Raw genomic sequence first — 25,799 nt, forward strand, 5'->3', positions numbered from 1 at the left:
GTATATAAATATACTGAGACGGTATCATGGATGACTGTGTCAATCCTTCTCTTAGTCCTTCATGATACCATCATGATATATAAATATACTGCGATGATATCATGGAGGAAGGGGTTTGGGAAGGGGGGCATGTCGGGTAATTAGTTTGGGTTGGGTGGGCTGGCTAGAAACGAAAATAGTTTGGGAAAGGGGGCATGGGCGGGTAATTAGTTTGGGTTGATTAAGTGATGTTTTCCCAATATTTTTTTTGCGCCAATGAGCACTCATTTTTTAAGACTATCATTGTTTGACTATGAATAATTTTTTGTAACTGAAAATTTGAACACAAAATAGAGTTTTGATCGATACGATAATGCCAAGAATACCAACATGCAATCACTTACAAAATTGATAACACATCAATGACAAAAAGATCTGAATGTATTGAAAACAATTTTTAAATGAAATCAGCAAAATTATAATTAAAAAAAAACTTGGTAAGAAAAGAAAGACGAAAAAGGGAAACAAAATAATTGTTTTCGTTGAACAACGACAGGATTAACCACTAAATAAATGGTGGATTAATTTGTTCTTGAATCTAATAATGGAGATCTCATAAGGTAATGAGAACTTTGTTGTAATCATCCCTGTAGAAGAGTACATGTTCTTGCATGAAAAAGTAAAAATTCACCAATTCTAGAAATTAAAGTAGAATCTTTCAAATAAGAAAATCATGTTACTTATTGCCTTAAAGACGACAAGAATCTCTTGAACACGTGGTCCATATGTAAAGATAACTCGGCTTCTACACTCCTCTATTTTGGCTCGTTCATCTCGCCCACAGGGCTGCAAACAAATAATTTTTTTGAGGACAAATTATTTTTCTTCAAGTAGAGAATTATATCATATATTCAATAAGTGAGCAGCGAAGATGACATTAATTTTGAATATTGTCCTATGGTTAAGAATTTGCAACTTCAAATACAAATATCCGAACATCATATCCTTTACGAATCTGAATCATTTTGAATTGTGTGTCCTATGACATTTTATTAGTTTATTACCTTGTGATCAAAAGAAAGAGGGATGGCCCTTCTACCACGTTAAGATAGGTCTTAGCACAATCGTAGTTGACTATCATCAAGACTTTACGGTTCGATTATCACGATAGTCAATCATGCGGTGGCAAGACCTATCTTAGCCGCGGTGGAGGGGGCTATTCCTCTATCTATTGATCACAAGGTAATAAACTAATAATCTATCACACGGGATACAATTTGAAAATGATATGATATTTGTAAAGTTTTAAATTTAACTATGGGGGAATATTCAAATTAATGTCAACTTCACTGCTCACATATTGAATATATCATAGTACCCTTTAATTCACTACTTGAAGAAAAATAAGTTGTCCCCGCAAAAGTTATTTGTTTGCAGCCCTGTAGGCGAGATGAATGAGCCAAAATATAGGCATGTGAAGGTCGAGTTGTCTTTGCATATGGACCAAATGTTCAAGGGATTCTTGCCATGTCTAGGGCTACAGGTAACATGACTTCACCTTTTGAAAGACCCTACATCAGTTCAGAAAATTGGCATTGAAAATGCTGCTTCATTTCTTCTTTTCCTTGCACCATTATCAGCTTCTTAGCATAACGAAACGCAAGAACTGCAAATATAAAAAGAAACACAATAAAACGACAAAGCATTAATACTGAGACATTGCTTACAAAGCAATTAACTTTGTTCAAGAGTAATAAAGGGCGAAGAAATAGCAAGTAAGATATCAAGACCACAAGTACAAATGTTTTCTTACATAGAGGACTGAGCTTCAACATCCATAAGGACGGCTTGCCACAAACCTGGCTTCAACATCCCGAAGGACGGCTTGCCAAGCTAGTCGAACAGTAAATTTGATCATAGATGTAAAAGTTTTTCCTACAATGGGGCTGGCTTCAACATCTCTAAAGACGGATTGCCAAGCTACTCAACTCGGAAAAACTTTCACACTACTATAGATTTAGCTGTTATAACTTCGGAAAACTTTTGTACTTGCAGCAAGTTAACTTGCTCAATATTTCCTAACCCTATACTAAACTAAGGACCAGCTTTTCCATGCATTTGAAAGAGAAGAACAAGAGAAATTTAGAAAGCACTCATATTATTAATATAGCAAGATTTACAAGAAGATTATTTGATGGTCTTCCAAGTACTACCTAGCCTCCTTTATATAGGAGTTGGAAGACTACTACAAGCCAAACCTATATTACAAGTGGGTCCCATAAACATGTGGGGGCCTAATAAAACAAGAAAAACTTAATCCTAAACATGACAAAGCATGTGCTAGCACTTGAAAGCATGTGAAAAACTTAAATATATACATGGAAAAGCATGTGACGGCATGTGATAGCATGTGCAAAGCCAAGCATGTGAAGCCATGTGATAGCATGTGCAAGTGGGGTAGAATTTTGTCCTCTTTTAGGTAGCATGTGTAAGCTTGTGAAAAGCATGTGGTGAGCATGTGAAAGTGAGGTTGGGAATATAAAATTATAGGAAGATTTGTTGTGGTATGGGTAGTAAACTTTTGTGGGTAATTTGTTGAGGTAAGTAAGGGTAAATGGTGAAAATGGTGCATGTGTCATCAAGCATCATCCGATGGTGCAGTGTTTGATGGTGTTGATGGCGGGCTTGTGTATCCTTCCTCTATCCACCATTCGGCTCCATATTTTTTCTTGAATCTTTCTTTGTTTTCCAAGCTTCTTTTTAGCGACCTCGTGTAGTAACATTTCCTGCTGGATGACCCTGTTATTTCACAATCTATTTTTTGTGAATTCTGAGATGGAAGATTCAAGCTTGTCCTTGTGATAGCCTGAGTGACTTCATCCCTGATGGCTTATATGGTACTCGGTACTTCTTCGTTGCTTGTCGGACTCTTTCCCAGTGGGGATGATTATCAGTGTAATTTCAGCGAGCCCACTCCTTCGGCCATATCTCCTTTGGGATGCACTTATTTGGCTGGAAAGTAATTCTCTGTGCTTCGCTGTATTCATCTTCTAAGGATAAAATGAAGACGAGGAATTCCTACTAGAGTGAAATATCTGGCTGAGCATGGATCTTTCCGTCAATATTATTTGTCGGTCGATGTAGCATGAATATTTTCGCTGCGTAAGAGTCTCAGAAGCATTGAACCCAATATCTTTGTGGTTTGAACCATTGGAGAAACTTTCTGAGAGCAGGTTCAATCCTGTCAAAATGCCGAAACATGTCGCACTTGAATTCCATAAAGATATAATACTGGTGACACAAGTACCAGAAAAACCATAATAGCTCCTGTGGAAAATCGTTGTGCAGTGGTATGAATACATGACAGAATGGGTATTCTGGATTGACTCCAACGGCTTAAGGATGGATCCTCCATATTTTTTGAAAACTTGAAGCTCATAGAAAGTCCTTCTCTCTGTAAGAATGGATGGATCAAACGGGTCCACGAACTGGTTGAAGAATTCCGACGGATGATCTGCTATCCTGGATGGACCGGCTCCTGGTGAACTCGTCAGCATGAAAATTTGGCTAGTTAGCTTCTTCTTGTGCATGAATCTCTTTGAAAATTCATCTGGCCTGGATAGAAAATCCGCTAGGATATTATCCTTCCCCTTGAGGTGCTTCACTTGGAATTTGTAAGGGGAGAACCATTGTGCCCATCTGAGAATCTGCAGATTTGGAATAATCTTTGGATTTATCTGGATCATCTTCGGGAAAGCCTTCATATCCATTTCTATCAGGAATTCTGTGTGAATTAAAAAGAAATTGAACTTTTTAATTCCGTTCTTCACGGCAAGAATTTCCTTGAAGGTGGAATGATAGTGTTGTTCAGCATCTTTGAACTTTTCACTAGCATATCCGCATAACTTCCGCTTGCCATCTGTTCTTCAAAAAGTACCGTGCTCCAATATTCATCGCTGGCATCGGTCTGCAATATCTTCTTGTCATCTGAGGGGATATGGAGGGCTTTGACTTCTCTGGATATTTCCTTTATTTTTTAAATTGCTTCATCTTGTTCCTTTCCCTAAGCTTGAGGATTTTTCTTGAGCATTTTTGTAAGTGGAGAAATATATGTAGAGACATTAGGGATAAAATCTCTAACATAATTAATCACACCTAAAAATTGCTGGAGCTGCTTTGTTGTGAAGTTGGTGTCTGGAAACTTGAGCAACTCTTGGCAAATGTGCGGCCCTAGGCTGTATGCGCCATGGACAAAATGCATTCCCAGAAAATCAATCTCTCTTTTGACAAGAACCATCTTTTTTGCTGAGAGCATGATTCCATTTTCCCTTACTAGATCATGAAACTGATGGAGCAAGTTGAGGTGTTCTTCCACAGTATCACTAAACAGTAATATGTCATCAATGTAAACTAGTGATGTGTGAAGGATGGGTTGAAATATCTTTGTCATGGCCTTTTGGAACAGAGAGGGTGCAATTTTTAACCCAAATGGCATGACCTTCCATTGAAAATGGTGGTCGGGTATGCAAAAGCCTATTTTTGCTCTTTCTTCAGGGTGTATTCCCAATTGCCAAAACCCAGATTTAAGGTCAAACTTGGAAAAGTATTTAGCTTTGGCTAAGTGTGAGAAAAGGGTGAGTTTATTTGGGATAGGGAATTTATCATCTTGGAGGAAATGGTTAAGAGGTTGATAGTTTATGACTAATCTGAGTTTACCTCTTGTTTGTTCCGCCTGTTTGTTGACATAGAACGCTTCACACGCCCATTGCGAATCAGATGGCTCGATCAGTCCAAACTCCAAGAGCTCTTCGCATTCCTTTTTCGCAAGCTGGAGATGTTCTGGATTCATGCCGGAGTGACTTGCCTTCGTTGGATTAATGCTTTCATTTTTCTTGAAAGGGAGTTTAATGAAAAACTCTTCATTCATCCATAACGGATTTTTGCTTTTCTTCAGAAACTCCTTGTGAGATTTTGCACATGAATGTTCCACCAGCTGCTGTTCGATCTCCTTGATCTGTTCGTCATCTGTTATCTGGAATAACCGTGAAACTTCTGTGTATGGCTTGAATTATTTTTTGAATGTTATTCCATTGGCTTTGATTTGGAGCTGATCCCTAAGTTGCCTGTAGATGTCAAATCCAACAATGAGATCTTTCCCTGGGACATCCGATCCAATCAGCTTAGTTCTAAACTTCAACCCTAGGAAGAATTCAATTGTGATTGGATGCTTTGTGATGACTATGGTGGTTAGGACTCCAGTCCCAGCAGTGTTGAAATCTTTGAAATGTGGAATCCATTGATCCTCAGGAAGGACGGCTGGGTTCATCAGTGAACATGCCGCTCCAGTGTCCATGAAAGCAATAACCTGGATTGGTTTATCCCATTTGGATGGATAGACTTTAAGCTGGACCTGCGGGATTACCATGATGCTGTTGATTTCTTCTTGAGCCTTTCCTTCTGCTTCTGAAATCTGGTAATATTCATCTCCATATTCTTCGTACACATCCATGGAAAAAAGGGTCTTCTCTGTGGGTTCGTCCTCCAATGAGAGAACAGATTCAAGATCATCATCTTCACCCAGATGGATACCAGTGTAGTCCTCTATTTCAGTAAGATGCTTGATCGACCTTCTGGATTGGGGACAATTTTTTGCATAATGCCCAATCTTGTTGTAGATGAAGCATCTGTCATTTTTTCGAAAATTGCATGGGCTTCTTCTTCTGAAATATTTTGTCCGCCTTCGAAACTTTGATCTTTCACCCGAAGGCTTTGGCCATTTGAACCGCTTGAATCTCCTTCGCCGTTGAGGGACATGGCACGAACAACTTGACCCAGTGACTAGATCGGACCTACTGCATGCCTTATCAAGAGCTGGATTGTTTTGTATGATTTGCTTCAAAACGGTCCTTTTTGTGCAAATATCATCCAGTGCTAGAAAGATTGCTTGCCTGATGTAACCGACCTGTGGGATCGTTATTGACTGGAACTTTTCTTCAATGATCGTCATGGTTCGGTTTCCTAGCATCTTTGGAAGTGATGAAACAAAGGCTTGTTTTAGGCTAGTTTCTCCGCCTAACTCAAAAAATATCTTTGCCATCTTCTGGAAGTGGATATCAATGACATTTCTGTCAAACGATACACATTTCATTTCGAAGAACTGCCTCCTCAATTTTTCTTGTCTTTGGCTAGTATCTCCACAGAACACTTCATGTAGGATTCTGATGTTGAAGGCAAAATCTTGGGATGTAAGGAACATATTTTTGTCTTGTATCCCAAGTGAATTCCACCAGTCTCTGAGAATTCCGGAGAACCTTGAAGTGAATTCTGACAGGATCAGATACTTTTCCCGTTCTACCAGATTTTTTTGTCACTATCCAAGTAAAGAAATCTTGGATCCTTTGAGGCCATTTTGAAACTTTGATGTCGTCCAGAGTGAAGGTATGGAATCCAGTTACAACAAATTTTGTTGTTGTTGGTTCTGGTCTCCTTTTTGGAATTGGCTCATCTGTCATCCCGACACGATCATCATCTACCTCAGAAATTTCTGGTTCTCTTGGTTAATTCATGAATATTGGAGGATTATCTTCTTCATAAGAGTCTAGTGAGGAATCCTCACTTGTCTCACTTTGCGACTCATCCGTAGGATCACTATCAAATGAATCTTCAGTATCGGATCTTAGGATATCCTCTTCCTCTATGCCATTTTTTAGCTGGGCCACATAGAGGTTAGGAACTTTTGATCTGAGATCATCAAGTTTTCCAAGTCGGGGTTTTTGGAACTTTCACCAAGTTCTTTCTTTCGTTTGGACTGCTTTTGGGCTGCCATGGAGTCCTTCTTTTCCCACACCATCTTTGCAATGTCAAACTCAGGTTCATCTTTTTGTTTTTGAGTAAAGGACATGGGATCGTTTGAAATGGAAGGGAAAGTAGTGAAAGAGTGGTTTAATTTAGGTGGTGAGTATGTTTGTGATGACATGGGGAAAAAGGTGGGTTTGGTAGGGTAGCCTTGGGTTCTTTGTGGTTCAAAGTGATCATGTTTCAGCTGTTGTATTTGTTCTCTAATGGCAACCATTTCCTTTTGTTGTTGTTGAAAGAAGTGAAATAGTGAGGTGCCTGGTGGACAAATCTCGTACTGCATATTTGTCAATCTCAATTCCAGGGCTTTGATAAGTCCAGCATGTTGAGAGGATGCTTGTTCCACTTTTTTCTCAATTGTCTCAACTCTGCTCATCATCTTATTTTGTGTGTGAGCAACATTTCTGATGGAATTGCCAATATTGGTCAATACTTTATTTTGGCAAATGGCATTTTCAGATTGCCAATTGATTGTTGCTTTGACATCACTTGTTGGTGGCTTTTCTCCAGTGGGCAGCACAACATTTTGCTTTGGGATTTTTGGAGCATGGCTTATACCATCTTTTTCAAAAGGTTGTTGTAATGGGAAATCAGGGGTATGACTGGAGCTTGAAGAGTTCATCCTGGGTATTTATGGGTTTTGTTCATTTGTGGTCGAGCGTAGCTAGGTAGTGGTGGCCAATCTTGGGGTTTGTATGAAACAAGAAATTCATATTTTCCTGGACGGCTAAGTGAACCAATAGATGAATCTCCATTTTCATACCTTTCTCGGAACTCTCTCTCAGAGTTTCTCCCTTTCTTATTTTTCTTTGATTTGGCTTTGTTCGAAGATCTTGTATGATGTTCATCCCATTCAATTTCATTGTCAAGACATTCTTGACAATCAAAAGTAATATTCCATGGGCAGTGTCCTGTGAAAGGACATTTGAACCACCATACATCACGACCATCCTTATCGAACTCTTTTATCCAATCATGTTCATTCATAATTCTTGGGAGTTGCCATGAGAATGTTTCTAGGTCCGCTTCTGTTGCGTAGTTGTAAGTTGGTTGGTACATCTAAAAGGAGAAGGTCGTTTTGTTGGGTTTTTTGAAGTGAGAGTGGTCAAAACTTATGGAAACTGTTTTGTCGTGTTTTTTGACAAAAGTGGGTTCAGAGGATTGAAGAGGTTCAACAGGTTCCCTCAGTTTTTCATAATTTGTGACCCATGAATCTGGAAGGACTTTGATAAGTTCCTCCCTAGAGAGCTGCTTTGGGATTTGGGTGCACATGGTAGTTCCGTTGGTGGCATCTACTTTTAAGAGCAAAGCATTTTCTCCACCTGGAAGAGAGAGATCCATAGCATGGTTCTGAACTCGCCAAGCTATTTGATAATGTAGAGTAGCTTGAATAGCATCTCTAGCTTGTGGAGCACCTTGGATTTGGACTTGGATTTTTAAAGCCTCCGTCAGATATGGATCATACAGGGACATGGTGAAGTTTGGAAATATAGTGACAAAAACTTTTCCAGCATTTAGAGTGACTTCTGTGGTACCCAAATTCGCATGTTGGTATTCTTGATATCTGGTATCAAGAAGAGCAAGGCGAGCCACTACTGGTTGGCCTTTTCTTCCATGATATGTCAACGCAATTCTAACACCAAAATGGATATGGGTGAAACCATGATTTTTCCACAGTCTAGGAAAATCATCTGGAATTTGTAAAGTGATGAATTGTTCCTCTTGAGTTGCAAGAATAGGGTGCTGGTCAAGTTTTGAGGCACCGACATATTCTTTAGCTCCTTTAGGTTTTTGTTGGACCAGGGAACAGATTTGTGACCACGGGGAACATGTCTTTTTGGCAAAAGCGGAATATGGATTTATGAGGGGTAGGTCGGTTGGTGACACTTTATTTTCATCGGGTAGGATATCTACTTCATAAAGGTAATCATATTTACAGGAAAGTGTTTTATAAAGAGTAGGAGACATATTTATTTTTGCTAGGGATTTACAAGGGTTGGACGAGGATGGAAATGACTCAGACATATTTTACTAAACTGCTCCTCCCTCCGAAATGATGGACTGGCTCTGATACCACAAGAGTAATAAAGGGGAAGAAATAGCAAGCAAGACCACAAGTACAAATGTTTCTTACATAGAGGATAGTCATTTCTTTACAAAGAAAATAATAAGCTTTTACTTGGCACAAATGGGTTATTAAAAGCTACAACACAGTTATCGATAACCATTAAACCAAAGAAAGTGAGTATGAACTATTATTTTTGGTAAATAATTAAATTTCATAACCAAAATTTGATAGGCAATACATATCATGATGATCGAGTAATGGACAATAGCCCTAAAACTTCAGCCCAACAACAACAACGCATAATAGCACTAGCTAGAGTATGAATTATTACTGACATTATAATTTTAATAAAGCTGGTTTGATAAGATTGAACAATTGAGGATGAAATAAGTATGAATTATTAATAACAACTATAATTTGAATAAAGTTGGTTTGATAAGATTGAACATTTGAGGATGGATAAAGCTGGTTTGATAAGATTGAACAATCTTGTTTATTTATCTGTTCCAACTATAAGAATTGAAATAAAACAGCCAGTTTAAGCAAAAAAAAAATGTAATTATTTTTTTTTTTTTTAAAATGTAATTATTTTTTTTAAAAAAAAAATTGTGCAAAAAATTGGGTTGCATAACGATAGATATAATTAAATAACTAAAGGGCACAGGTACACTGAACGATAAATAACAACTTTTAGACTATAATACTTAGCTAAATTGGCTTTCTTACTCCTCTAATTACACTCTTCTTTATGTCAATTTGAAGATATTTTGACAACAACTAATTCATAAAACTAATTCAACCTAATAGAGAACGGAAAAGGAAAAGTAAGATTATGAAGCAGCGCAAGAGAACTAGCAATGTACACGATAACCAAATTACAAAAAATAAATAAAAGTATTAGAGGTCAGGCCAAGCCCCCCTCTTTTTTTTTGTAAGCTCCCTTCGTTGAAATATCAGGCATCTGGCCATTTGTGATCAAAAAAAAAAAAAAAAAAAAAAAAAAAAGTAAGTGGCAGAGAAAGATGCTAACATGAGTGTTGCAAGCGCAATGACAGACAACTAAGCGAGAAGGAGGTGAAATTGAAGAAGATAAAAAGCCAAAGAAAGATACATAACATTTTAGGAATATATAGAGAAGCAAAGTGGAATAACTTATACATGACTTTTAACTTTACATTTTATAGACACGTAGCTCAAGTTTTTTTTTTTTTATTTTTTTAAGTCCAAATTATCCTTAGATTTGAGTTAAATATTACTCCGAAGAAACAGACATATCGAAACCATGGTGTTTTATACAACAGAAAATCCGCTTCCTTTTCCCTCTCGAAGAAGGAAAAATAAATAAAACATGCAAAAAAGAGAGAGAAGACGCTAGAATAAGAGTGAGTTTCCTACCTGAACTAGGTGTGCGAGTTTCCTACCTGAACTATCACCAACTGTCTGTCAAAACACACCGCAATTATTAGTTGTTCACTTTTCCTACCTATATCGTTTAGTTAGGAAAAGTGAACAACTAATCATTGAGGTGTGTTTTGACAAACAGTTGGTGATAGTTCAGGTAAGAAACTCGCACACCTGATAGTTAAGGTAGGAAATTCACCAAAAATTGATAGTTCAGGTGTGTTTGTGGGACCATTATCTTCTTATTATTATTATTGGGAAGAAATTACAAATGTTTGAACAATTGAATTCATCTCAACGATTTCTAAAATCCACATTAAAACAAGGATCATTAAGACACCGTCCATGGTTCAAAAAATGCATCCAGAAAAAGAAGCAAAAAAGGGAGAGAGAAGTGAAGGTTTTACCTTGCATGGTAGTGATTCGCCGGAGCAAACAAGGACAATAAATGCCCTTGCCTAAAATGTTCGAACAAGATCTTCGAAAATCAAACGCGCATAAGGAATTTACTACTTCCTGGTCGGAGCAGACGCGGGGAAGAGAGGTTCTCTTTTGCGCCTGGGGTTCTGAATGATTGGGTGAAGTGCGAAATGAGAAGTGTTGAGTGATTTTGGGTATTTAAGAGGGTTTGGTGAGCTGGATCGCGGTGATTGGGTTGGTTCCGGAGGTGCAAGGATTGGGCTGGTGATGTTTTTGTCCGAAAATAAGTTAAGAGAGGGGTGTACTGAGACTAAAAAATCTGGCTATTTTGTATTTAAAATGTAACGCTTTGGATTTAGTTATGACCAATTTATAATATAACCTGATTAAAATCAATCGCAATCGATTTCTTATAAAATCAACCACTCTTTTGCAAATCAGATTGAGATAAAATTGAGATGAACCAACTGATCAATTACTTAATTAGGTTTCTTGACTCAACAAAATAAAATAAGTATTTTCAATAATGGACTAATTATGATAATTAAGCTATAAATGATCTTGATTTTATATTTTAAAAACGTGTATTCAATTAGACGTTGTTTTAGCAGACAACCAACTATACTACTCCCTCTGTTTCAATTTGTATGTGTGATTTTGACTTGACACGGAATTTAAGAAAGTAAGACGTTTTAATCTTGTGGTCTTAAATTAAAGATATTTTGAATGTACCAAAATGCCCTTTAATCTTGTGGTGTTAAATATGTCATGTGAAAAATTGGAATTAAAGAGTTGCCATAAAGGAAAGAGACATTTTTTTTAAACAAACTAAAAAAGAAAGTAAGACAAACAAATTAAAGCAGTGCGAGTATAATAATCTTCAAGCATTTGAATTAATAGACTTGTGAACTTTAAGCACATAATAAAGCAAAATAAATATTCTTTCAGGGTACGGGTCGCCTTTGTTAGAGAATGCTTTATTTTTAATTTGAATTTTTTCGTGTGAATTCGAATTCAGTCTGGCACGTGAATATCAGATTCACAGTGGGAATTCAAAATAAAAAGAAAAAAGGTTTAAAATAAAAAAGTATCTATGTTTACTCTCTTCCAATCACATGTCACCAAACATTAACCTCACCCAGTTGGTACTCGCCACCTGGAGGATATGCATAAATCAAAGGCCACACATTCTATAATACGGGTGGAAGGATGTTATATTGATCATCAACGACGCTGTACTGATCAGCCACGGGCGAGTTTTTGCATTGATCAGCCACGTGTGGGTTGTTGATTCCCAGATATAATAGGGGACTTCTTAGCGGGTAATTTTTGGTAGTTTAATAAAGAGTTTCAAGCAATAGACTGAGAGGATATCACAGTTGTCTATCCCTCCTAGACAGCGCCAAACTGTTTACCTCTAAAAATGGGATTTAGGATAACAATTAAATTTGCTTGAAAGGGGTGTTAAAGACAAGTAAATCATATTTGATCAGAGACAAGATTTAGAAATATATTATGAAGCTTGTGGTATTTCGGGACTCAACAATGAAGTTAGGGTTACAAGTGTGAAGAATGAGATCTGATGAGTTATGATACCTTATGTTTTGATGATTGACAAACGCTAAGGAACCAGATATAATTAGGCTCACTTGCTTGAACTTGGTCAACCTCATGTGCTGCTATGTTGATATGCTCCATAAAGAATCAGATACAATCAGTCACACTACATAAGCTGCAGGATATGTTCATATATGAAGGACCAGATATGTTGTCAGAGGGACCAGATAAGATCAGGTTCCCAGAAGGATATGTTCATATATGAAGGACCAGATACGTCTTCAGAGGGACCAGATAAGATCTGGTCACCAGCTATTGCTCGGTCAATTGTACAGCTGTAAAGCTATTGACATTGCACAGTGTGACAGCATAGCAGCAGAGTTGTTGCAGCCCTTTCAAAGAACAGATGAGGGACCGGGTTCCTCTAGAGGAGGGACCTGGTCCCTGGATCGTTGAAAAGTCAACTCTACAATTGTAAAGCTGCTGACACAGTAGCAGTGCGGTAGTGCAGCAGTAGTACAGCAGCAGAGTTGCTTTATGGACTGTCACCTTCACTCTTCCTCTACACACCTTCATTCTTCCTCTACATACACAAACATCATGTTCAAGTGAAGATTCATTCTTGCACAAATCAGAAAATTGCTCCATCTTGAGTACAAGTCTCCACCTCTCAAGGTGTTCCTCAAGAACAAAGCCTCAACAAGCCAAAGGACCAGATCCTAGAACTGAAGATGCTTTAAGTCCTTAGGTTATTGAATATTTGTTCTATAAATTATAAACTTACTCTTCACTAAAAGGAAGCTAGTTGTAGCTGTTCTAAATTCTCAAGGTTGCTTCCACAAGCTCTTGAGTGGTACACTAGGCTAAAGTTAGTCTCGGTGTATTAGTGTGTGGGTGGCTAAAGTTAGTCACGGTGTTGAATTCTCAAAGGGTACCTTTGAGTGGTCTTGTTACACCTCGCATTTTCATACGTTGAGTTTCGCCGAATGCTAGTTGTCCTAATCTTGGGAGGTAGGACAAATTTTTCAAGGTCATAAGGATAGATATGTCCATCTTGGGTATATAATGGAGTAAAACCATGTTTTGTAAGCCTCGGGAAGGTTTAAGACTCGTCGGATCATCGGAGTTAAGTTTCGATGGAAGTTTGGTAAAATGTCACATTATGGCGCACTTTGTGGCACGACGTACGGCGAGAAAGCGCGCTTGCGCCCACGCGGTTGCGCAAGAAAGTGTGACAAGTTGAAATTTTGTGATTTTGCGAGGTCTGCGACACAACATGCGTTTAGCAAAGCACGCTTTGCGTCTAGCAAAGCTCGCCGCATGTTGTGTCGGTCCAGAATTTTCTGGACCAATATAAATAGCCCACATTCGACCCTAACTCATTATTTTACCATTTTTGGACCTAGAAATCTCTAGAAACTCTCCAACAAGTTCTCTTATGATCTAAGACCAAAATCAAGGGCAAACCAAGTGATTCTAACATGAAGAAGTCCATGATCATCATTAGATTGTTCTTCCTCTTGTGGTGTTGAATTCGGAGAATTCTTGGAGGTGGAGGAATTTTGAGTTTAGGGTGATCCTTGTGATTGAAGGTAAGATATCACTCCATCTTCGTGTTTATAATATTATTTGGCATTTACATAACTTGGGTGAAGGAGAAATTGTGAAAGTAAGGTTTAAGTTGTGCTAGAACTTGTTCTTAGCTATGCTTGAGTATGAATTGTTCTAGACTTGGTATGGTTGTGATGTTGTTGGGCTGGTTTGCACAAATAAGTTGTAATATGAAGTTGTTGGATTGCTAAGTAAGTTGTGAAGATGGAAAGGGAACTAGTATAGAATTGAGGGAAACAAGCTACATGAATCTCATACACATGAAATGTTCGACAAAATGTCTAAATGAGTTCTCTTAAAAGTTATGAACCCATCGTTGATGCGGATACTTCGTTTAATGTAGATAATCATTTATAGAGTGCACGAGGACTCGAGGGATCCGTATACTAAGGAGACAAGGTATGTAAGGCTAGTCCCTTCCTTTCAAAGGCATGACTCCTATAGAATGTTTTCCTATATATGTTTCCATGATCTCCTTGTATTCCAAAATGTTGAAAGATAAAGATTCTTGATAGTTCTTATGAGAAAGAGATAGACATGCTTTATGATAATGATGACAATAGTGATGATTTCATTTCTCAAGATCCTAAAGCTTGTGATATGATATTGTTGTGAAGCCAATGATTCTTACACTATTCCTCGACGATATTCTTTGTTGCTAGTCTCACCTTATGATGTTAGTTCCTTCAAGGTGAGACATGATGATCTAGAATACTCCATAATGGAATCGGAGGCTACCGACCTTATGTAACTCTTGCCAGAATACTCATATATGTTTCTATAGTACAGGATATGTGTACATAAATAGGTAAAGGGACATATGAGTACATATATGTATATATATGAGATATGGGGAAGGGGAAGGCGCTATAGACGCATGATCATTTGCTAATTGATTATATTTCTATGATGTACATGGATATGTGAGCATGAATACAGGGGATAAAGGGAAAAGGGCCAGAGCGCTATAGACGCATAACCACCTGATCAGTTGGTATCTGATATGGTTATACCATCCCGGACGCGGGATGCTCGGACGCCGGATTTGTGGATAAATGGATCTTGCCGCACGTTATATATATATATATATATATATATATATATATATATATATATATATATATATATATATATATATATATATATATATATGTACGAAAGATGCTAAAGGAAAGTTAATATGCATGATTCCGCCTGAAGAGGCCATATGTCACAGGTTTTCCCTTTATCTTATATTTCCTATATTTTTTTTCATTATGTTGTTATACATGCCTTACATACTCAGTACATCGCTCGTACTGACGTCCTTTCTTTTATGGACGCTGTGTTCATGCCCACAGGTAGACAGGGAGATAGACCGGATTCTTAGGAGTCTTATCAGCAGCTTACGGGAGCACCCTATTACTCCGGAGGTGCCACCTTTTGATATATTATTTTGTGTATATATATTTGGGTATGACGGGGTCCTGTCCCGTCCTTATGTTCAGTACTCCAATTAGAGGCTCGTAGGTACATATATGTGGGTAGTAGATGTCATGTTACCTCTCAGTGTATATTCTGTATATCATTTTTGTAGCCGTGAGGGCTTGTGCGTATATGTATGCTTTGGGAGATATTTTACGATCAGTTCATAGGAAGCGTTATTTTGGGGATTATGTATGTACAGGTTGAGAATGATAGTTAGCATGATAAGTGGTGCTCGGTGGGGTAGCTCCGGGTACCCGTCATGGCCCCTAGCTGGGTCGTGACAAGTACACTAGGCTAGAGTAAGTCTAGGTGTATTAGTTTTCTTGGCTAGAGGTAGTCAAGTGTGAAGGTTACAATAGGGTGTCTTGTAAGGGTAAGGGGTTATGGGAGTTAATTCCTAGCATACAATCGGTCTGAAGTTGCTCCTTAGTGGATTTGAAATCCTACTGGGGTAGGTTGTGGTTTTAATCCCTTGAGCAAGGAATTTTCCAAGTAAATATCTTGCCTTCTTTATTTACTGCACTGCATAAGGGAACCGGTACACAATCAGGTCCCTCATATACTATTTGATGGACACACAGCCTCTAACAGGATCCCTATTTATTCTCTAGAAAGGTATATTTACTTACATAAACCCTAGACTTTTCAACATGAAAGTACAAGTTAAATGACTACTTCACAATACAAACATTCCATCAAACAGTGAACCAAGGCTCGAGGGCGACTGACGGGACAAGGGTTGTTGGGAATGCATTCTAGTTGTAAAAGGAGTCGACAGCGGGGGGAAAGGTTCTGTGGCAATGACTCTATTATTCACTCGACCGCAGAGCATCCTATGTCTCGCTGAGATGGCATCGACCCTAGATGTACTCGGATGATGATGCGAGGGCGCATCGGGGTTGTGACGGGGAACCTTTCTATTAACCTGGATCAGGTTAAATTAATACCTCCACGTGTCGGTCTCCGATTGGTCCACCTAACACGCTCAGATTTCACCCCATACAAGAAATCTTAGCACTACCTACTTATCACTTACCAGGGCTAAGTACTTATTCCCATGGGTTAAGGAAATTAAAGAAATCAATATAGGAATGGAGGTCAAGTTTACACATATTTTTGAGGGAAGGGAATAAATAGCAGATGCATTGGCTAATCAGGTAATTGATACAGCATCTTTTCGTTATCATGCTTTTCAAGAATTGGAGATTGATAAAAAAAAAAAAAAAAAAAATCCTAAACAGTGACAAGTCTCAAATTCCTTATCTAAGGATCAGACAAAAACATTAAAGGGCACTCAATATATGTACTGATATGCATATTCAGAGGTGTCATCAGGTCTGGCATCTTTGGCAAGTACTACACAGGAAACATAGAGTCTATCTAGTGAAAGCATCACTACAAGGTGGAAGCAAAGGGAGTTTTGAGCTAATACATGTTGAAGGGATTTTCAGCAAACAAGGAAGCATATAGCAGCAAGAACACAACAAAGAAAGGGAAAATCAGTTACCTTGGTTTATCTATAACTATTGGTCGATATTTTTAGGTACAAATTGCAGAAATCAAAGTTCAACCATCACATTGGGAGCTGGAACAATTCATCGATATCAAAAGCCAACATATGGAGATTTGGATTCTCAAGCTCAAAAATCCCAGATTCAGCTCATGCAAGGCAAAGAGAAGGCATAGAACAGTTGAAGGAACACAGAATAATGAAGGAAATGAAGATCGAAAGATGAAGAATCGTTACATTGGGATGAGGAAGATCGACGATGGCGTTTTGATCGACCACCTGAGACATAGATCAAATGTATAGAACAATAAATCGATTTTGAGACCAGATTGAGCTCTGATCATCACTTCCAAGTCGGCGTCTAGAGAGAGAGAGTCTGCTGAAGAAAGAGAAGAGCATGCGAAAATTTAGCGCAACAAAAAATATTTTGTCCAAATGTAATATTTGTTGGTTTTATTTTTCTGTTTTATTTCTATATTTAGACATAATAGGGCCTTTTTGGACCTTTTTTAATGAATAAAATACCCAATTGGGCGAATTTTTTTAAAAAAAAAAAAAAAAAACTTATTCCCATTCAATATTTACATCAAATTACGTAATTTAATTTTAGCAATTAAAAATAAAAATCATATCATTTCGTCACAGTTAAATAATAATGTGTCTATGACATAAAAAATGCATACCTTATATTTATTGATTTAGTATAAATTTCATAATACTTAATACTTATTTTTTAAACAGCTTTTACACTCAAACTTGTGGAATTTACATCGAAATTTCCTTATTTCGCTCTCAAATTTTCGGTCTTCATCAGAATAGACAAAGAAAATTTTTAGTCTTTAGATTTTCGTTCTGTCCGGTCATTATTCAGTACTAAGAATTTATGCTTGAAAACAGAAAATGTAAAAAGGGAGAAAAATTATGACTCTTTTTAACATATATGAGATGATTGAGCAACTAGTGAAGTTGTATGGTGAGCAAATCGTGAGTCCTAATTTAAAGGGTATAAAAATCTATTTACCAAAAGGGGGTGCCTAAAAATTTATATACCAAAGGGGTATATCGTGGGCTGATCCACGATATACCCCAAAAAAAAATTTTTCGGTCGACACAAGTCTAAAAAATTAAAAAAAAAAAAAAAAATTTAATTGTATAACGTGGACTGATCCACGTTATACAATATAAATTGTAAAAACGTGGATCGACCCACGTTTTACAAATATATTTTGTAAAACGTGGACTGATCCACGTTTTACCTCTAAAGTTTTTTTTTTTTTTTTTTTTTTTTTTTGGAGCACTAAAAAAAAAAATTTAGTAAACTTTTTTTTTTTGTAACACTTAGTGTGTTTTTTCATACTTTGACCAATGATTAATCGTGTGTGAAGACTCAAACGTCAATATTTTATATAGAACACGATATTTTTTTCGTACAATAATGTAGGCTCAATACATCAAGGATACGTAGACGTTCGGATCGTCATTTTAGGGGTTGAAAAGGTGCCGAAGTAAGTTTTGTTTGATGTAAGGTTATTTTAGTCAACTTTATATGTTGAGAAAATTAATCGACTTTATTTTCAAAAATTGAAACCGCGAGAAGTGAAATTGACATTCACGGAGTACATTACCTTGGGATTTTTACGTTGAAATCTATTGCGTATCATCATCTTATAAGTAAATAAAAGCGAAAATTTCACGCCAATTTGGGGGAAAATCGAAATTGAATGGGATAAAAGGCGTTTTTTTAAAAATCGGCTCGGCCAAACCGCCTTGCGGCGTTTGTCCGCATAGATCTCGAAAAAATACGCAAGTTCAAAAAAAAAAAAAAACGCGTAAAACGGACGTCCGAGCGCAAAGTTATGACCATCTAAAGTTTGACCACTTTACAACTAGTTTTTCTCCCTATATTTTTTAGAATTATATTTATATTCAAAATAATGTTTTATCGTGATTAAAAAATAACACGCTTAAATCAAAACCTTAAAAAATAAAACACTTAAACCTTAAACAAAACTTATTTCGGGCACCTTTTCAACCCCTAAAATGACTATCAGAACGTCTACGTATCCTTGATGTATTGAGCCTACATTATTGTAAAAAAATATAGTTCTATATAAAATATTGACGTTTCGGAGTCTTCACACACACGACTAATCATTGGTCAAAGTATGAAAAAACACTAAGTTTTTTCAAACAAAACTACTTCGGGCACCTTTTCAACCCCTAAAATGACGATCCGAACGTCTACGTATCCTTGATGTATTGAGCCTACATTATTGTACGCAGAAAAAAATATCAGGTTCTATATAAAATATTGACGTTTCGGAGTCTTCACACACGATTAATCATTGGTCAAAGTATGAAAAAACACACTAAGTGTTACAAAAAAAAAAAAGTTTACTAAATTTTTTTTTTTAGTGCTATAAAAAAAAAAAAAAAAAAAAAAAAAAAAAAACTTTAGAGGTAAAACGTGGATCAGTCCACGTTATACAATTAAATTTTTTTTTTTTTTTAATTTTTCGTTGACTTGTGTCAGTCGAAAAAATTTTTTTGGGGTATATCATGGATCAGCCCACGATATACCCCTTTTGGTATATAAATTTTTGGGCACCCCCTTTTGGTAAATACCGTGTATTTTTATACCCTTTAGGCTCCGGACTCGCAATATCAGGATGCTGTGATTAAAGGTCTACTAATTACAGATAGTAGAAGGAAGAAAAACAAATAATTTAAATTGAGATAATGGAAACAAATGGTCAAAATAGATTAGTGTTATAAACAAAGAAATCTGCAAATCAAATCTTTGATAAAAGATTTAAGGATTTGGACAATACATATAGGGCGGATCTAGGGGGGCTCAAAGGTGTTCAACAAAAAGTTACACTGTATATATAAGATAATTTTTTTAGTTTGTATGTACATATATAGATTTTGAATCTTCTAAACACAAGATTAGAGATTGGCTCAGTAGTTTAGGAGGTTCAAAATTTACCTTGAAGTTTCAAGTTCAAATCTCAAGCAGAATTGGAGAAAATAAAAGATAATGCATGTAAATGTCGCCCTATGAAGTCGAAGAAGATGGCAAAATCATCAACTTGGAGTGGATGATAAATCGAGGCTTAAGCAAGCTTCTTCTATATGGTGAGAGAGACCTTACTTAATATATTTCCAAAGGTGACATATATATCTAGATCAGAAATTGACAATTTTAACATAGAACGATTCGATAATTTACTTGGTGTTGTACACATGTTTTGTCGCCCATCAGGTGATGACGTGAAAACTAGAGAAACCACGAATACTGCAAGATTAGAAACTGTGCGTGAAGATTTGAAGGATGAAACAACTTTATTTGATATCAAGTTCGAAAAAGGATTAATGAAAATCTCTTGTTTATTAGGGGTGGGCATGGTACGGTAGATACCGATTACCCGACCAAAACCGATTTTTTTAGTACAAAATTAATTATTTAGACGTTGGAATATATTGCTTGTACTTTATTTTGAATATTTTTACATGTGCAATATGTTAGTATGATATAATTGGTTGAAATATAATGTCCTCTTTGTGTACCAAAGTATCTTGATTAAAAATGTCGTTTTTGTGTAATTGATTAACAAAGGAAATTGCTTGTACTTTCTAATTTTTTTTACATGTGTAAGGTGTTAGTATGATATAATTGAGACTTTTTTTAATATTCGGAGTCATAGTTCTCTATTATATGAGTATATGTAAGTCGAAGTTGAACAAACTGTGGTTACCGAGTTACCATACCGCTAAATATCGAAACCAAACCTAAAAATATCAAACCATACCGAATTAATTTGATATGATAATGATATAGTACTTTTTAAAAACTGAAATTACCAAACCGAAATTTTAGATACCCTACCATGACCTTCATGAGAAATTTGATAGCTTATGAGAACTACTCATCATCTGACGTATATCCTTATTTTTCAAATTACCCGCATATAATGACTCAACTTAATGGCTCACATAGAGATGTGAATATTCTTTGCCAAAACAAAATCATTTTTAAGGATCTAGGAGATGACAAAGAAGTGGCCAACATCTTCAAGAAACTTTCAGATGGGGTGAGAGTCACTCACTTCTATTACGAAAAAAAAAAAAAAAAAAGCAGCAAATTGATTCAACATTGTGAAAAGCCATGGAATCAGATGATGGAAAATTTGAGACTCAGTTATGTTAAGAAGTAGCTAGCCTTTATTGTAATTATATATAAACAATCGTTGACCCTCACTATTCCATGCATGCAATTTGTATGTTGATGAGCTTAATATTGCGTCAAAGATTGTGCATTAATGACATACATATGAGAAGCACAAAAGATGTCTTTTCTTTTATATAATTGTGTTTTCATAGAAGAAGCGAATTTTGAATTATCAAACACCCCCTCTTCCCCTCGTCACTAATGTATACAAACAAATAATACTACTAGCAATTCAGCCAATTTTGACCCATTAATGCACGTCAAATTCAGCTAATACGTGCTCTTAATGGTGTGGCTGATGCATTGACTAATATTGGTGTAACCGAAAAGCAGAAGACTCTCTTCACTAAGGCCATATCATTGCCAAGAAATATTAAAGCCACATTGAAAGTAAACGAAATAACATTCCTAAAATTAGGATTACAACCACAAAGAATCGTTTTACTTTTGGGGTGCGCTTAAAACACAATTAAATTGTTAGATACACCAGAAACAAATACAAGAAAAAGAGATGAATGAATTACTATATAAAAAATTTGAAAGGCAAAAAAAAAATATATTCTTTCTGGTACTGTCACTACCTTTCTGCAGCAGAGCTTTCTCTAATCTACAGTTCTCAATATATTGTATTTCTATCTCTGCAGGCTGCCATATGAACTATTTGCAAGGACGCCGACATTCAGACCTCCTTAGGCAGCTTGTGGCCGGGTAAGATCAAATAAGTTCCACTTCATGAATGAAAAATGGCATATCACAATGGAAAATTCCTTCATTCACGATTCACATGCCACGCTTATTTGTCTTCTCTTAGCGTATTTCAGGAAAGTCACCAGTGTGAAAAAGTATCACAAGAAATCCCCCAAAGCAATGAATGCACTAAAAAACACGCTATAGCATGAGGACTGGTCAATCATAAGATTGGTGAAAGTGTTCATTTCCAGAAAAATTACTTTGCTGTGAATGGTTTTTGGCATACAAGTAGACGCTGGTCGCTTCCATTCTGGAGGTCAATCACCCTAGCTTCCCAGCGGATTTGTGTTGCTAACGTGCGTGCTTTCTCAATGGGGCCCAATGTGTCAGAAAGAATAATCCAACCCTATCAAGAATTCATATTCCAATGTCAAAACACGTACAAACAGCAAGGATAGCTGAAACATGAGTAACAACCGAAGGTGTTGATTCAACCGGATCGGGAAAAATAAAGTGTAACCGAGATTAATAATAGCCTGTTTGGCCAAGCTTTTCGGAAGCTAAAAGTGCTTATCTTAGAAAATCGAGGTGTTTGGCCAAGCTTTTAGAGAAAAAATAAGTGATTTTGAGTAGTAACATAAGTTGTTCTTCAGAAGTTAAAAAGATAACTTTTCCCAGAAAAACTTTTAAAACCTTGGCCAAGCACAAATTACTGCAATATTATTGGGAAAAGTACTTTTTCCAAAAAGCACTTCTGACAAAAAAAAACACTTTTCAAAATAAGCAGATTCTGAAAGCTTGGCCAACAGAGTCAACGTTAAAGAAATAGTAAGCTGGAAGACTTTCACAGAGCACAGTATGAAAATACAGTATTACCTCAGGTCGCAAAATACGATCTATCTCAAGAAGTAGTTCAAGCATACTGCAACCTTTTGAAGCAATGTGTGAAAGGAGCCCATTAGCATGTAGCAGATCACATGTTCGTCGATATGTAGGAAACGGTTCACACCTGCCCAATTTTCAAAGCACTGTTATCAGTACATCAACACAAGCCTTCAAACCTTTAACTTTAAAAGCACTATGATCATGGGTCAGTCAATCAACTAAGCCTCATTCCCTAATTAGTATATGTAGTCTGTATGAATCCTCTATATCCATTCAGCTTTATCCAGGCTTGCTTCATTCCAATACTAAATAATTTGTCTTCAGTATTGCTATACAAAAATAAGTTGCTAAGCTCATATTATGTAAGAAATATTAAGGGAAAAGTAAGAATATCATTAATAGATATCCTGTTGAAGAGAACAAGTACAAGCCTCAAATCACTGGTTTTTTCCCTTTATCTTTGAGTTTATATTCACACTTGCAACATAAGTGATGGCTTTTCTGAAGTAAAACATTCAAGTTCTCGAAAAGATTGCAATCATAATTATGAAGCAGCTAACTTTAGACATGCCAGGATTATGAGATGGTTTTACAGCCCTTCTCATTGGTTTATAAGATTGAGATAACAAATCTCTTGCTATCATATTGTCTGGACCTCCAAAACACATTGTGTTTCAGAACATTAATCGTCAACTCAAAGGATGGAGATGCAAGTAAACTGAAAATATAATAATTCATGCAGCACGAACAAGACAAAATTACGATATGTAAAAGAACAAGAATTTCTTAAGCAATAGATCGAAAGAATTGTGTTGCAGCATCTTAAACCCACTTAAATATTCTACATATTATGTATGTAATGATTATGAAACATACATCGTTGTTATTTATTTGGAGAATCTGCTGTATATTTTCTTCCACTATAACAATCCGACTGAAAAGCTGATTGATAAGAAAATATACCGGAATATTTCACTATCAATTAAGAAAAAATAGAAGAATATAAAATATCCATGTTGCCCTACTTTAGTCTGAATTATTATGTACGATATCCATGTATGTATGTCTTTGTCCAAGTCTTGAAAATAAAAAAGCTAATGGATTTACCAGTTACGCAGAATACCAGCAAAACCTCGATCAAGTATGAGAGGAAGTGTATTATGTGCCCCAAGACTCCAAGAGGCACAACATTCATCATCCACACTGATTTACTTGCCCCCAACATAGCAGCATTTAGACCGCCGTAATTTGCATTCATGCCCATGACATTCTGCAACATATTATATGGAGGCAATGGATCCTCTTCACCCCGCCACTTTAGATGGTCAGAGAAAATTAAGGGCGACAGCAATGACCAATAATTTCTCAAAGCTGATTTCCATATCCTCAAAGAAATCAGCAGGATGGACTCCTGTTCAAGAGCAAAACTCAAGCAAATGAGTGATTGTCAAAAGAAGGGCTTTTTTTCATTTTTGGCATTACGGGCGCTAGCCAAAATATACAAAATCTATGCACTGATTATGTATCTTATATGTATATTTATGTATATTATATGAATATTTTACTTACACCAGCTTGAAGAAATTCTGCATCACTTCCAAGCCCAATCGTATCAGCAATAAGGTGTGAATAATCTTTGACACTATCAACGATCATTCCATCATCTGAGTGGAAAGCAATTTGGTTCTCTTCCAGTAACATTAGCCTAGAAAAAAAAAAAAAAAAAAAAAACTATTTTAAAGTAGGCAAATAATTTTAACGCAGCATCACCTAGTGAAATGATTTCAAGATATATTCATACAGATAAATTAATGAGATAATTACCATTTTGGACCGCTCAAAAAATTAATACCCGGCAAATGTATATACATATAATACTCATAATCAGTGTATAGGTTTTGTATTCTGGCTAGCGCCCGTAATTAATTTCGGCTAACGGGCCAAAAATGAAAAATCCCTAGATTACTACCAATGAGGTTGGAGGCTTAACACATAGGCGTTAATCTACGAACATGTTAAATATGCAATTTAACGTTTGAAAGATCATCCCAGGATAACAAAAAAGAAAAAAAAATCATCATGTTCATTTAATTGACTATACCTTTTTGTCATGCTTCAAGAAGAAAGGAACTGATATTTGGTTAGCCTCACATTTCAACTCCATATGACCAAGTCAGAGGAATCTTATAGTCTTTCGGAGAACGAACCAAACAAAGCGGTTTTTCCCGTGATAACTCACAATGTCGATCAAACTCCTCTCCATGTTTCAACCCAGCTAACGAATTTGCAGACACGTTATAACAAGGCACATAGTTCTCTTTTTCCTTGCCACAAAATTCAATGTCCTTTATCTGATTGGCTCCTAGAGAAAGACTCTTTAGCTCTAAGTAATCACTTCGTGCTTGCTCCTTTAACTTTCTATAACTTGTATAGATATCCAGCTTTGCAAAGGAGGCCACAGAGTCAAAGGTATGTGAAAAAGATGATCCTAACAATGCCATTAGCACGAATATACTGGCAAGGCACAAGAGTAACCAGTTAACTGGCGGTCTACGGCCGAACAGTATTGATAGTTTAGTCAGCAAAGGGCTTCTCATGATCAATAGGTGCTAGTTACTGTTACAGCCTGAATTTCCAAAATATGTGAAAGCTAGAACCTTTCATCAAGTAAGATTTCTCGTACGTACCACCCCGAATCCAAAAAATTCTAATTAACATGAGTTGGACCACTATTTAAGCTTCCTCAAGACAATAACTAAAACTCCCAATTCGTGGAAAAATAATCACACAAAAAAGACAATAGGATCAATATAAGTTTTAATCCCACAAGTGTCCAATTCTGCAACTAAAACAGGTGAATTCAGATAGTAAAAGCACCCCTCCAAATAGAATCCAAATCCAGCAACTACTTCCTCAGATAAACCTGCAAAAGAAAAACATCAAATTCCACATAAAAAATCAATAACAAAACAACAACAACACCACCTCAATTTTAAACTAGCTAAGGTAGACTATATAAATCCACTATATCGACAACAACGACAACATACCCAGTATGATCGCATAAGTGGGGTTTGGAGAGGGTGGGGAGTACACAGACCTTACCCCTACCCTGGGTGAGGCAA

The 25,799-nt window shown here is 36.5% G+C and overlaps 1 pseudogene; it reads right to left on the reverse strand.

The window, feature by feature from the left end:
- Positions 1-22,045: 22,045 nt before the first annotated feature.
- LOC132034672 (probable methyltransferase PMT5) lies at positions 22,046-25,271 on the reverse strand (annotated as a pseudogene).
- Positions 25,272-25,799: the final 528 nt, after the last annotated feature.

This window comes from Lycium ferocissimum, chromosome 10, assembly GCF_029784015.1.
Source record: "Lycium ferocissimum isolate CSIRO_LF1 chromosome 10, AGI_CSIRO_Lferr_CH_V1, whole genome shotgun sequence".
In the NCBI taxonomy this organism is placed as follows: domain Eukaryota; kingdom Viridiplantae; phylum Streptophyta; class Magnoliopsida; order Solanales; family Solanaceae; genus Lycium; species Lycium ferocissimum.